The sequence below is a fragment of the Urocampus carinirostris genome, chromosome 16 (assembly GCF_059441175.1).
Source record: "Urocampus carinirostris isolate Australia breed hairy pipefish chromosome 16, RoL_Ucar_1.0, whole genome shotgun sequence".
Classification (NCBI taxonomy): domain Eukaryota; kingdom Metazoa; phylum Chordata; class Actinopteri; order Syngnathiformes; family Syngnathidae; genus Urocampus; species Urocampus carinirostris.
Genome location: NC_142364.1, coordinates 19,826,692 through 19,837,052, shown reverse-complemented (window position 1 = coordinate 19,837,052; position 10,361 = coordinate 19,826,692). Strand labels below are relative to the sequence as shown.

The 10,361-nt window shown below is 38.9% G+C and overlaps 1 pseudogene; it reads left to right on the top strand.

Moving 5' to 3' along the window:
* Positions 1-2,665: 2,665 nt before the first annotated feature.
* LOC148350577 (insulin-like growth factor 1 receptor pseudogene) lies at positions 2,666-8,971 on the top strand (annotated as a pseudogene).
* The last annotated feature ends 1,390 nt before the right edge of the window (positions 8,972-10,361 follow it).

Here is a 10,361-nt window from a genome sequence, read left to right as displayed (position 1 = left end):
ATGTAGAAAGCTTCCACCAATCAGGAAATCGCGTTCCAGCACACCAGCTGATTACCTCAGGTGGCTCCAGTTAGGTAATCACGACATGAATGTTTAACGTAAAGCTAACCCTGGCTAATCGTACGTTCGCGTTATCGTAATCTTCCTTACGCATAACATGAACGTGTAAAAATTAAAAAAAGGATAAAGAAAATAATTATGAATAGGATTTCTTGCCTTTGTGGTGGTCAGCAGAAGGCGCAGGTGGAGAGGGGAGAGGAAAATAATCAAAAGTTTTTCAACCTCTTCCAAAACTTGCGGCCGTTGCTTGCTTATAGCACTCACTCCTTTAGCCACTTCACTAGATTTCACAGCCTCCTTATTCTTTAGTATCGTACTGATCGTAGATTTAGCCATGCTGTATTCACTAGCTGTTGGATTTAAACTGTAAATATTTTATTCTACTGTTGCACAAGCTTCTTTGCATACAATGTGCCTTTCTTGGTTGTGTTTGAAGAAGGAGGAAACAGGATAACACCTTATTTGCGGCCAGATAAGGAACCTGTCTGACCGCAGGCCCACCTAGTTTTTGTTTGCTATAAATAAACGTTGTTGTAAGTTTAAACAGGTGTTGATACAATAAGATGTTTTTGTGAAAACAGATCTGAAACTGTTTTCTGTCACTCCCCTTCCCTTTAGCAGAGAAACATGTAAATTAGGGCGTTCCTAATACAATAAAAGGCAAGGACGAAATATACATTTTCAGAGTATCCAGTAGACTGCCAATGGGTAGACTATGGATATTTCTCACTTGCAAGTAAGTTATACTCACGATTCTTTGTGTCTTTTTTGTATATAGGTTTTGTACATCTGTTGGGTTAAACCTGACATTTATTTGGTCCTTCGAGAGCCGGATTCCAACAAACCTGACGATCCCAGCGTGTGAGTAAAGATCCAGGCAAGTCTGTGGCCACAGCATTAAGACCCTTTTCGGGACTGGTCCTTTTCCTTACAAATTGGGATCCGAAGGTTGACGGAAAGTCCAAAGACTCAGAGAACTGTGAGTAAAACTTTTATTTTAAAAGGGTATGAGTGTGAAGAATTCAAAACAGAGTTAAGAAAATAAATCCTAACAATCCTAGGCACTATTAGGTAAAAGAGAAACGTGGCCAGTAAGACTTAAGACACAGTCTTAAGTAAGAGGGAAAAGGGTTCCTCTCCGTTTCAAAAAGAACTCAAGGGAAGTTCTTTAAGAGGGCAAGGGTTCCTCTAAGTAAAAGGGCAAGGGTTCCTCTCTGTTTAAAAAAGAACTCAAGGGAAGTTCTTTGTTCTTCAAAAAGAGTGAAAGTGAGTGTGAAAGAAAATACTATTACCACTAGGTAATTGTATTTTATACCAAAGCAACAGGGAATAAATGGTGAGCCTTTGTGGATGCCTGTATGCAAGAAAATTCCACCTGCATAGGTTGAAGTGAATTTTACCACAAAAGGTTATTTATCACCATCCTGTTGAAAGAGAAACTCAGTGTTAGAATACAGTAGGTATTAAAAACCACTGAGTCCAAATTTAGTTCTAAAAATGGGAAAGGGGCAAAGTAAAGCAAAACAGAAGCTTTTAGAAGATTTTTTCGTGCTAAGACTGGAAAGTTATTGAAAAGGAAGATTCCTCAGCAATATAACCCCTATGTTACTGGATAAAATAATATAACTTTAATGGGAAGTTGTCCATAGCAAGCATTAGAGAACTGCAACAAAAACTAAGAAACAAATGCAAACAGAAAAATAATAAGATGAGATCACGTGCAAGCAATAAACCTAGAACCTGTTGGTCTTGTGGGAAGGAAGGGCATATTGCTATAAATTGCAGAGGCAACCCTTCCCCACAAGACCATTAGAGTGCATGACTGGGCCCGGAGCCGGGACCAAAGCCTGAAGTGAAATTTGAGATAGAGATCAAGCTAGGGGATGGAAATGAGGAAGAATATCTTTTCAAGGCTCGCCATGAGAAATTTGAAGAACAGGTTTTAAACTTAGAAAGCATACTGTATAGAGAGAAAATAAGAAACCTAAGTCACCAAATTTTGTTAAATTTATTAGATGTTTGATTGTTTGGGCCCTGTGTATGTCTTATGTTATATGTTTGTCTGTCTTACTTGTCAAAAAGAAAGCTAAACGCTAAAAAAAAGTACGTTTTCAAAAGAGCTGAGATTGTTTAAAGAGTGATATTTAAGAAGAATTGATAGAACAGATTAAAGGAGTTGGAAAAAGTAATTTTTTTTTGAGGAATAGGTGTTCACCATAAGGGTGTTTAACACAGGCACCGTGGGCCACAGATGGTTCTGGAGATTTTCTTGCGGTCCGAATTTCCTGTTTTGAGTACAAAAATTGGTAAAATAAGGACTGGGAAGACTAGAAAAAATCTATTTGAGTGAATTGGAATAAATTAATTTGAGATAAAGGCATTTTTATACAAAAGTATTGAAAAAGCGTTCAATGAATATGGAGGAAAAATGTATTGAGTGGAATACAAATGAGTCATATAACTTGTTGCACATCAATATATGTGATTTTCACATTAAATAAGTGAAGCTAAAATAGTAGATTTAATTGGTTTGAAGGAAAAAATTAAAGTTAAGTGAGATGATTAAACGTCATTTTAGCATTAAACTGGTGAGCTAAAAAGCTATTGTAAGAGGGCGTGTAAGGAAGGAATGGTATGTTGAGAATGGATTGTTGGCAGAACAGGTCGGGAAGTTACAAATACAGAAAGATGAGAGTAAGTAAAAGAAGGTATAAAGGGAAAAGAAAATAAATATTAAGAAAAGGAGCATACAAAAAAAGAAAGAGAAACATAAAGGGGAAAGTTAATTAAATATCAAAAAAGATAATTGGTTGAAAATTAAGTGAGACTAACCGTAATACCATAAATTGGGACAAATAACTTTACTTTTTCAACATTGAATTGTGTTAAGTCTAGATGACTAAAAGCAAATGGGTGAGAGTGAAGCACATTATAGAGTGCTTTTAGAGGTCTTCGTTGACTTGAAAAGTGCTGTATGAATGCAGACCATTTACCATTTATAACATTACTTTTATAGAAAAGCTACAAATATAGAATAAAATTATTTCAAGGGGATGAATATCTAATTAAATGCTAATAAGCATGGACATGATATATTGTTTTGCTTTAGAAGAAAAAGAAAGAAATACCACAATATTTATACACAAATAATATTACAGAGGAGAAAATGTACGATATTGGGTAGCAACAGGCCTTAACACATGGTTCAGCGATTATACTGGTCTATCCAGAAAGTCATTTTTCTGGACTATAATAGTAAACTCAGGAGTACATCTAAAAAATAAAAGGAATGACACATTTACTTTGCTAAGGAACAGCAGGAGCTATTAAAACAAATTCCTAATAAACTATGGTCCCAGGGACCCACAGATGTAGGACTAGTAAAAGTAGCACAAACTATAATAATAAGACCCAAAACAGAACATCGGCCCAGAATAAAACAATATTCTTTAAAACCAGATGCAATGGAAGGAATAGAACCAGTAATAGAAGATCTAAAGAAGGCGGGAGTACTAATTGAATGTGCTGAGTCACCCGTTAATACACCGATATTTTCTGTAAATGAGGCACCCCCATCAACATGATGGACAATTGTTCAGGGTTTGATAGCAGTAAATAATACAGTGATCCAAAGGTCCCTGTGTGGCAGATCCACACACGCTATTGAACTCTCTGAAACCAAAGGCAAAGTATTTCACAGTGGTATATATAAGCAATAATTCTTCTCAGTACCAATGCATAAAGACAATCAATTTTGGTTTGCATTTACGTTTAAAGGGAAAATATATACCTACACCTCAAGGGTATTGTGAAAGTCCAACAATTTACTCTCAAGTAATTGCATCAAGTCTGTCTACCTTCGAGCCTCCAAATAAGAGCGAACTATTAACTTGTGTAGATGACATATTAGTAGAACCAGGGAAAGAAAAATAATATTGCATACTAAAAGCAGGAAATCTGAGTCATTTCAAATAATCAAAATTTTGAAATGAGTTTGAAAATAACGACGTATTAACACAGAAAAAGAAATATTGAGATTGGAAATTAAATTTTCTGTTTTAATCTCTAAATGAAATGTGCTTTGTTTTTAAAAGGAAAAAAAAGACACACAGTATTAAGTATTAATTCAGATAAGGTCATGTTTATTTGTATAGCTCTTAATCTCTAAGGATATTAAGGGGCTGCAAAGAGAAAAGACTATTGCAAACCGAAGATTATGATAATAATATAATATAATACAATGCGAGTTGATAAGGCAATTTATTAGTGACAAGTATATGTTGTTTTATATTGAATCAATGAGAAAAGATAGTTGATTATGATTGAAGAGAGAGGAAATGACAATTAAAAAAGATTTGACGTTGAGTTCTATTTGGCATTTTTGAGATTTTTGATATTTAGGCAGTGTGATAGTTTGGAATTTTGATAAGTTTAGCGCCAAAGACAAGATCCCCTAGGAGGACAACTGATAAAAAGTCTTTCAAGAGAAGGTGAAATAAGCCACGCTTAATTTTTAAGTATAAGCATGTTACAATTAACAAATGATTGATAAATACGTAACCAATGCTGACTTATAGTTAAAAAGAAACAATTTCTATGGAAAGAGTGTTTTCAGAAGATAACGAGAAACTGATTGAGCCTGAGTAGGTAGGATCATAGGAATTTAAAAATAGCTGATTAATTATCTTGAGACAGATCATGAAAATTTAAAAATATATCTGCATGGATAAAAACTAATGTCTACATAGTCATTTAACTTAAAGAAAAAAAGAAAACAAAACGTGAACAAAAGAAAAAGAGGCTAAAATAACAGACAAAGTATTGTTTCGTAGGAAAGAAAGATGAAACAGGAAAAAGGAGGACAGGCTATGCTGTAGTAACACATGATAAAGTATTAAAGGCAGAAGCATTAACTCAACATTGTTCAGCTCAAGCTGCAGAATTAGTGATCCTTTCAGAAGCCTGCAAACTTATGAAAGATAAGATAGCAACAATATACACAGATAGCCAGTATGCCTATGCAACAACTCACACGTTTGCACAACACTGGAAAAATAGAGGTATGATAACATCAACAGGAAAACCAGTGACACATGCAAAACTGCTAACAGAACTATTACAAGCAGTGCAGCTGCCAAAACAGTTAGCTATATGTAAATGTGTGGCCCACACACCAGAAACAAACCCAGTTTCAAAGGGCAATGCATTTGCAGATAAAATAGCAAAACAAGCTGCACAACGAAAAATAACAGTTCTAAGTCTAACAGAAAATGCCTTAAAAAACAAAATACTACAAGAAATGCAACAACAATCGCCTAAACCAGAGCAAGAACTCTGGAAAAGAAAAGGAGCACACCTAAAAGATTGAACCTGTAAATGACAAGAAGATAAACCAATCCTACCAAAAAATCTATACAAATGGGCAGAAATAGTGAGACAAGGGAAGATATGTCTCAACAGGAGGGATGTAGTAGGATTGATAAACCAGAAATTGATAAACCTATGGTTTTAACTCCTATTAAAAATAATAATAATAATAATAATAAAATAACAAATTGTAGAACATGTTTGATATGTGCAAAGCACAATGCTCAGGGTAATCTAAGACCAAAGAGAGGACAGTTTCCAAAACCAGATTATCCATTCCAACACATACATATGGACTTTATAGAACTTAACAATAGTGAAGGGAAAAAGTTATGTTTAATGATAATTGGTTCATTCTCAAAATCGATAGAGCTTTTTCCTACAAAACACCCAGATGCGCTAACAGTAGCTAAAGCATTATGCCAAGACATAATTCCATGTTATGGGATTCCAGAAAAGATCTATAGTGATAATGGTTCACATTTTGTAAATCAAAAAAATTAACTAAAATAAGCAATACATATAGACCTAAAAGATCACTGTGCTTATCACCCACAAAGTGCAGGGTTGGTAGAAAAAAAAAAGAATGGAACTATAAAAAAACAGACTTAGGAAGTGTATGGAAGAAACCAAAAGACCATGGACTAAATATCTAGAATTAGTAAAACTGTATATTAACATCACCAGTACAAATGTGCTAACACCATATGAAGTAATATTTGGTGAATTACCATTATTTAAAAATATGTGGGAAACTGATGATGAAAGTACTCTGGTTGATTACATGAGAAAAATATTGCAGCACCAGAAGCAACTGGCGGATCGTAATGATAACGATGATACACTTTCTATGTCTCCATAGGAAAGCCAACTAGTTGAACCAGGTGATTGGGTTCTGATAAAAAGCAGTAAAGATTGCAGAAAAACACATGAGCTCATTTGACACACTGTAAGAAAGTAATTAAGCATGAGTAAAATAACTGTTTCAATGTTTCTATTTTAGCATACGCTTTGATTGTTCTTAGTTGCGTCATTGTAATAGCACTGTGGTACCTACTGGAGAGCTGTTATTCCTCAAGAAAACTTTCAGAGGAAGTCTGGCTACAAAGGGGGCTGCAATTATAGTTTGCAGTCGTCTCAAACCAGTGAAGATTGTCCACAACTCTGGAAGTGTTAGGAGGAATTGCAGATCTGCAGGTAGAATGCTAACAGGTAGAATGGTAGCGGTAGGCAAATTGGTAGTAGCAATTATAGCAACGTTTTTATTGTTATTTGAAGAAAACCTTAATGTGCAAAAGAGAAGAAGAAAAAGTAAAAGAACTCTCAGGAAGACAACTGGGATGGCGTTCCCCAGGTTTCTCCAAGAACCCCACGGGCGCTGAGATGCTTTTCCACCCGGCAGTGGTGAAGCCATATTTGACACTCCTTGCTGAGAGCTCCAACCCTGCAACTCTGGAGGGCGCTGCAGGGTCACTTCAAAACCTCTCACTGGAAGTTTGCGGCATACAACCGTGCTGCAGTGTGGTAGGAAAAAGAACTTTCCATCCTGGTGGAGCTGCTGCGAATGGACAACGATTAATGTGTCCCAGCCGTTGCAAGCACGCCTGCACCGAAAAAGGCGAATGCTGCCACCGCCAATGTCTGGGCAGCTGCACGCACGCAAACAGCGACACGGCATGCGCCGCCTGCCTGCATTATTACCACGAAGGCCGCTGCGTGCCCGACTGCCCGCCCGGCACTTTCAAGTTCGAGGGCTGGCGCTGCATCACCATGGGCCTTTGCTCACAAGTTCACCTGCCCAGCGACGTTCACTTCGTCATCCACGAGGGCGAGTGCATGCCCGACTGCCCCTCCGGGTCCGCACCAACGAGAGTAATCGGATGCTGTGCAGCGCCTGCAACGGCCTATGCGACAAAATCTGCTCCACCTCCGTCATCGACTCGGTGAACGCCGCTCAGTCCCTCAAGGACTGCACCGTCATCGCCGGCAATCTGGACATCAACATCCAGCACCTTCACAACCTCTGGGACTGGACTCAGCACAACCTAACCATCCGTGCGGGACGCCTCTTCTTCCGCCTCAATACCAAACTCTGCATGTCTGAGATCCACACCATGTGGGAGAAAACCAGCGTCACGGAAAAGGCCCAGGAAGGCGACTTTCGCAATAACGGCGAAAGAGCCAGTTGTGAGAGCCACGTCCTCAGGATTTTGTCCAACAGCACGTCCAGCTATGCCATCCGCCTGATGTGGGAGCGCTACCATCCACGGGATTACAAAGGCCTTATCAGCTTTATGGTCTACTACAAGGAGGCCCCTTCTCAGGACATCACCGAATTCGACGGCCAGGACGGCTGCGGTTCCAACAGCTGGCACATGGTGGACGTGGATCTTCCGAAGGATAATAATACGGACCCCAAAGTCGCCATTCACCACCTCAAACCCTGGACCCAGTATGACCTTTTTGTCAAGGCCATTACCATGCGGGTGGAGAACAAGTACATTCCTGGTGCAAAGAGTGACATTATTTGAATTCGAACTCATCCGTCATTGCCGACCGTGCCCAAAGAACCCCGTGCCTACGCAAATTCATCCACGAAGCTGCTGGTCAAATGGTCGCCGCCTCTTTTTCCCAACGGCAACCTGACCTACTACCTCGTCAGATGGCAGCGGCAGCCAGAAGACCGAGAGCTATACCTGCACAATTACTACTCCAAAGAGCTGAAGATCCCGATCCGGATCCCTGCCACGGGATTTAGCGACATGAAGGAGATCAGCAAGCCCACCAAGTCGGAATTGTCCGGGGCCAAGAAGGGTCCTTGCTGCGTTTGCCCAAAGACCCCAGAGGAGAAGGACCGGGAGAAGGATGACCGCGTCTTTCTCAAGCACTTTGAGAACTTCCTTCACAACGCCATTTTTTTGCAAAGACCTCAAGATCGTCGTCGCCGGGACCTTTTTGAGCTGGCAAATGCCACTTCCTTACATTTTCCAGATCTTTTTCAGAAGTTTTTGACTACGGTGAATCAGACAACAAAGTTTAACCTCTAAGTGTAACATGAGTACTATAACATGATTCTGTAACTGAAAATCGAGAGAAGAAGTTATGGATGACAAAGAGAAATAGTGCAAAGTGAATAAACAGGAGGGAAATGTTGGATTTAAACTGTAAATATTTTATTCTACTGTTGCACAAGCTTCTTTGCATACAATGTGCCTTTCTTGGTTGTGTTTGAAGAAGGAGGAAACAGGATAACACCTTATTTGCGGCCAGATAAGGAACCTGTCTGACCGCAGGCCCACCTAGTTTTTGTTTGCTATAAATAAACGTTGTTGTAAGTTTAAACAGGTGTTGATACAATAAGATGTTTTTGTGAAAACAGATCTGAAACTGTTTTCTGTCACTCCCCTTCCCTTTAGCAGAGAAACATGTAAATTAGGGCGTTCCTAATACAATAAAAGGCAAGGACGAAATATACATTTTCAGAGTATCCAGTAGACTGCCAATGGGTAGACTATGGATATTTCTCACTTGCAAGTAAGTTATACTCACGATTCTTTGTGTCTTTTTTGTATATAGGTTTTGTACATCTGTTGGGTTAAACCTGACACTAGCAAGATCCGACCCTCGCACACCTCCTTCATATTTTGCTATTATTTATTTCTTAAATGCAATAGTTGTACGCACTACTTTTCTTTTTTCACCTGTAGCAACTTTGCTGCTTGCACTGACTTTCTTCTGAGGCATAATAAGGGGCTAAAACACCCGCACGTCGCTCAGCATCGCACCCTAGCGTACGCACTCACGCATCACCGGCGTTCGAACTCTGATTTTTTGACCGAACAGCAAAGCAAGAATTTCTCGAAATTTTTGGTCGGACTCCGATTTGTTCGATCTGAGAGGCGTTCAAAAACCGAGGTTCCACTATACAGTATAACATCATACATATATATAGACACAGTCATACCCATGCACAAACACTACCGTACTCTCTCAATTATTCTACTATTATATACTCTCATTCACACACAACACTGACAAGTGAGGTGACTTAAACTAGTTGTGGAAAAACCCCTATTGTCAGAACACGAACAGATGGTGGACCCAAAAGCGTAACGTTTTCACACAATCTTTATTTTACGGGAACAGGGCAGTCATGCGCAGAAACACAAACGCCAGCGATTTGGCAATAGCTGGGCAGAAGAGATCGAAACCGGACAGGACAGACAGGATCGATACCAGATACAGGATACCCGAGCAGATACCGGACAGGGCGGGACAGATGGCATGGATGCGGGTTACTGGATACACGAGCAATATACCGGACAGGCCGGGACAGATACCGGATACTGGTTAAATGAGCAGGATACCGGACAGGACAAAACAGCTACAGCTCAGTTCCAACTTTACTAAGGAACTCCAAATAAAATGAATAAAAATATGCAAATTAATAAAAATGCAAACAACTCTTAAAATAATTTAATTAAACGTCCTGGAGTGTTTTTGTTACACCTTAATGACATAATATGACTTTTCTTTTAGCTAAATCTTTCCTAAAACGTTAATCTGAAACGTTAAAAATAATATATCAGGATGTAAAAGTATTTCTTTAAAATATTAGACATTTTTGTATCACTGGGAATGTAATTTTATGTGCTATAGCAGGGGTGTCAAACTCATTTTAACTCGGGGGCCACACGATAGAACAAACATTCTGTTGGGGTCCGGACTAGTAGATTAAAGAGAAAGAAAAAGAGATAAAGAAATAAGAGAAAGAGGGAGGGAAAATGAGAGAGGGTGGGACAAAGAAAGAAAAAGAGAGAGAGGGAGAGCGCGTGTGAAACAAAGGATAAAAAGTTGTGGGAGAGGAGGAAAAGAAAGGGAGAGGAATAAATAAATCATAAAAGAAATAGAAAGACAGAAGGAGAGAAAAGAGA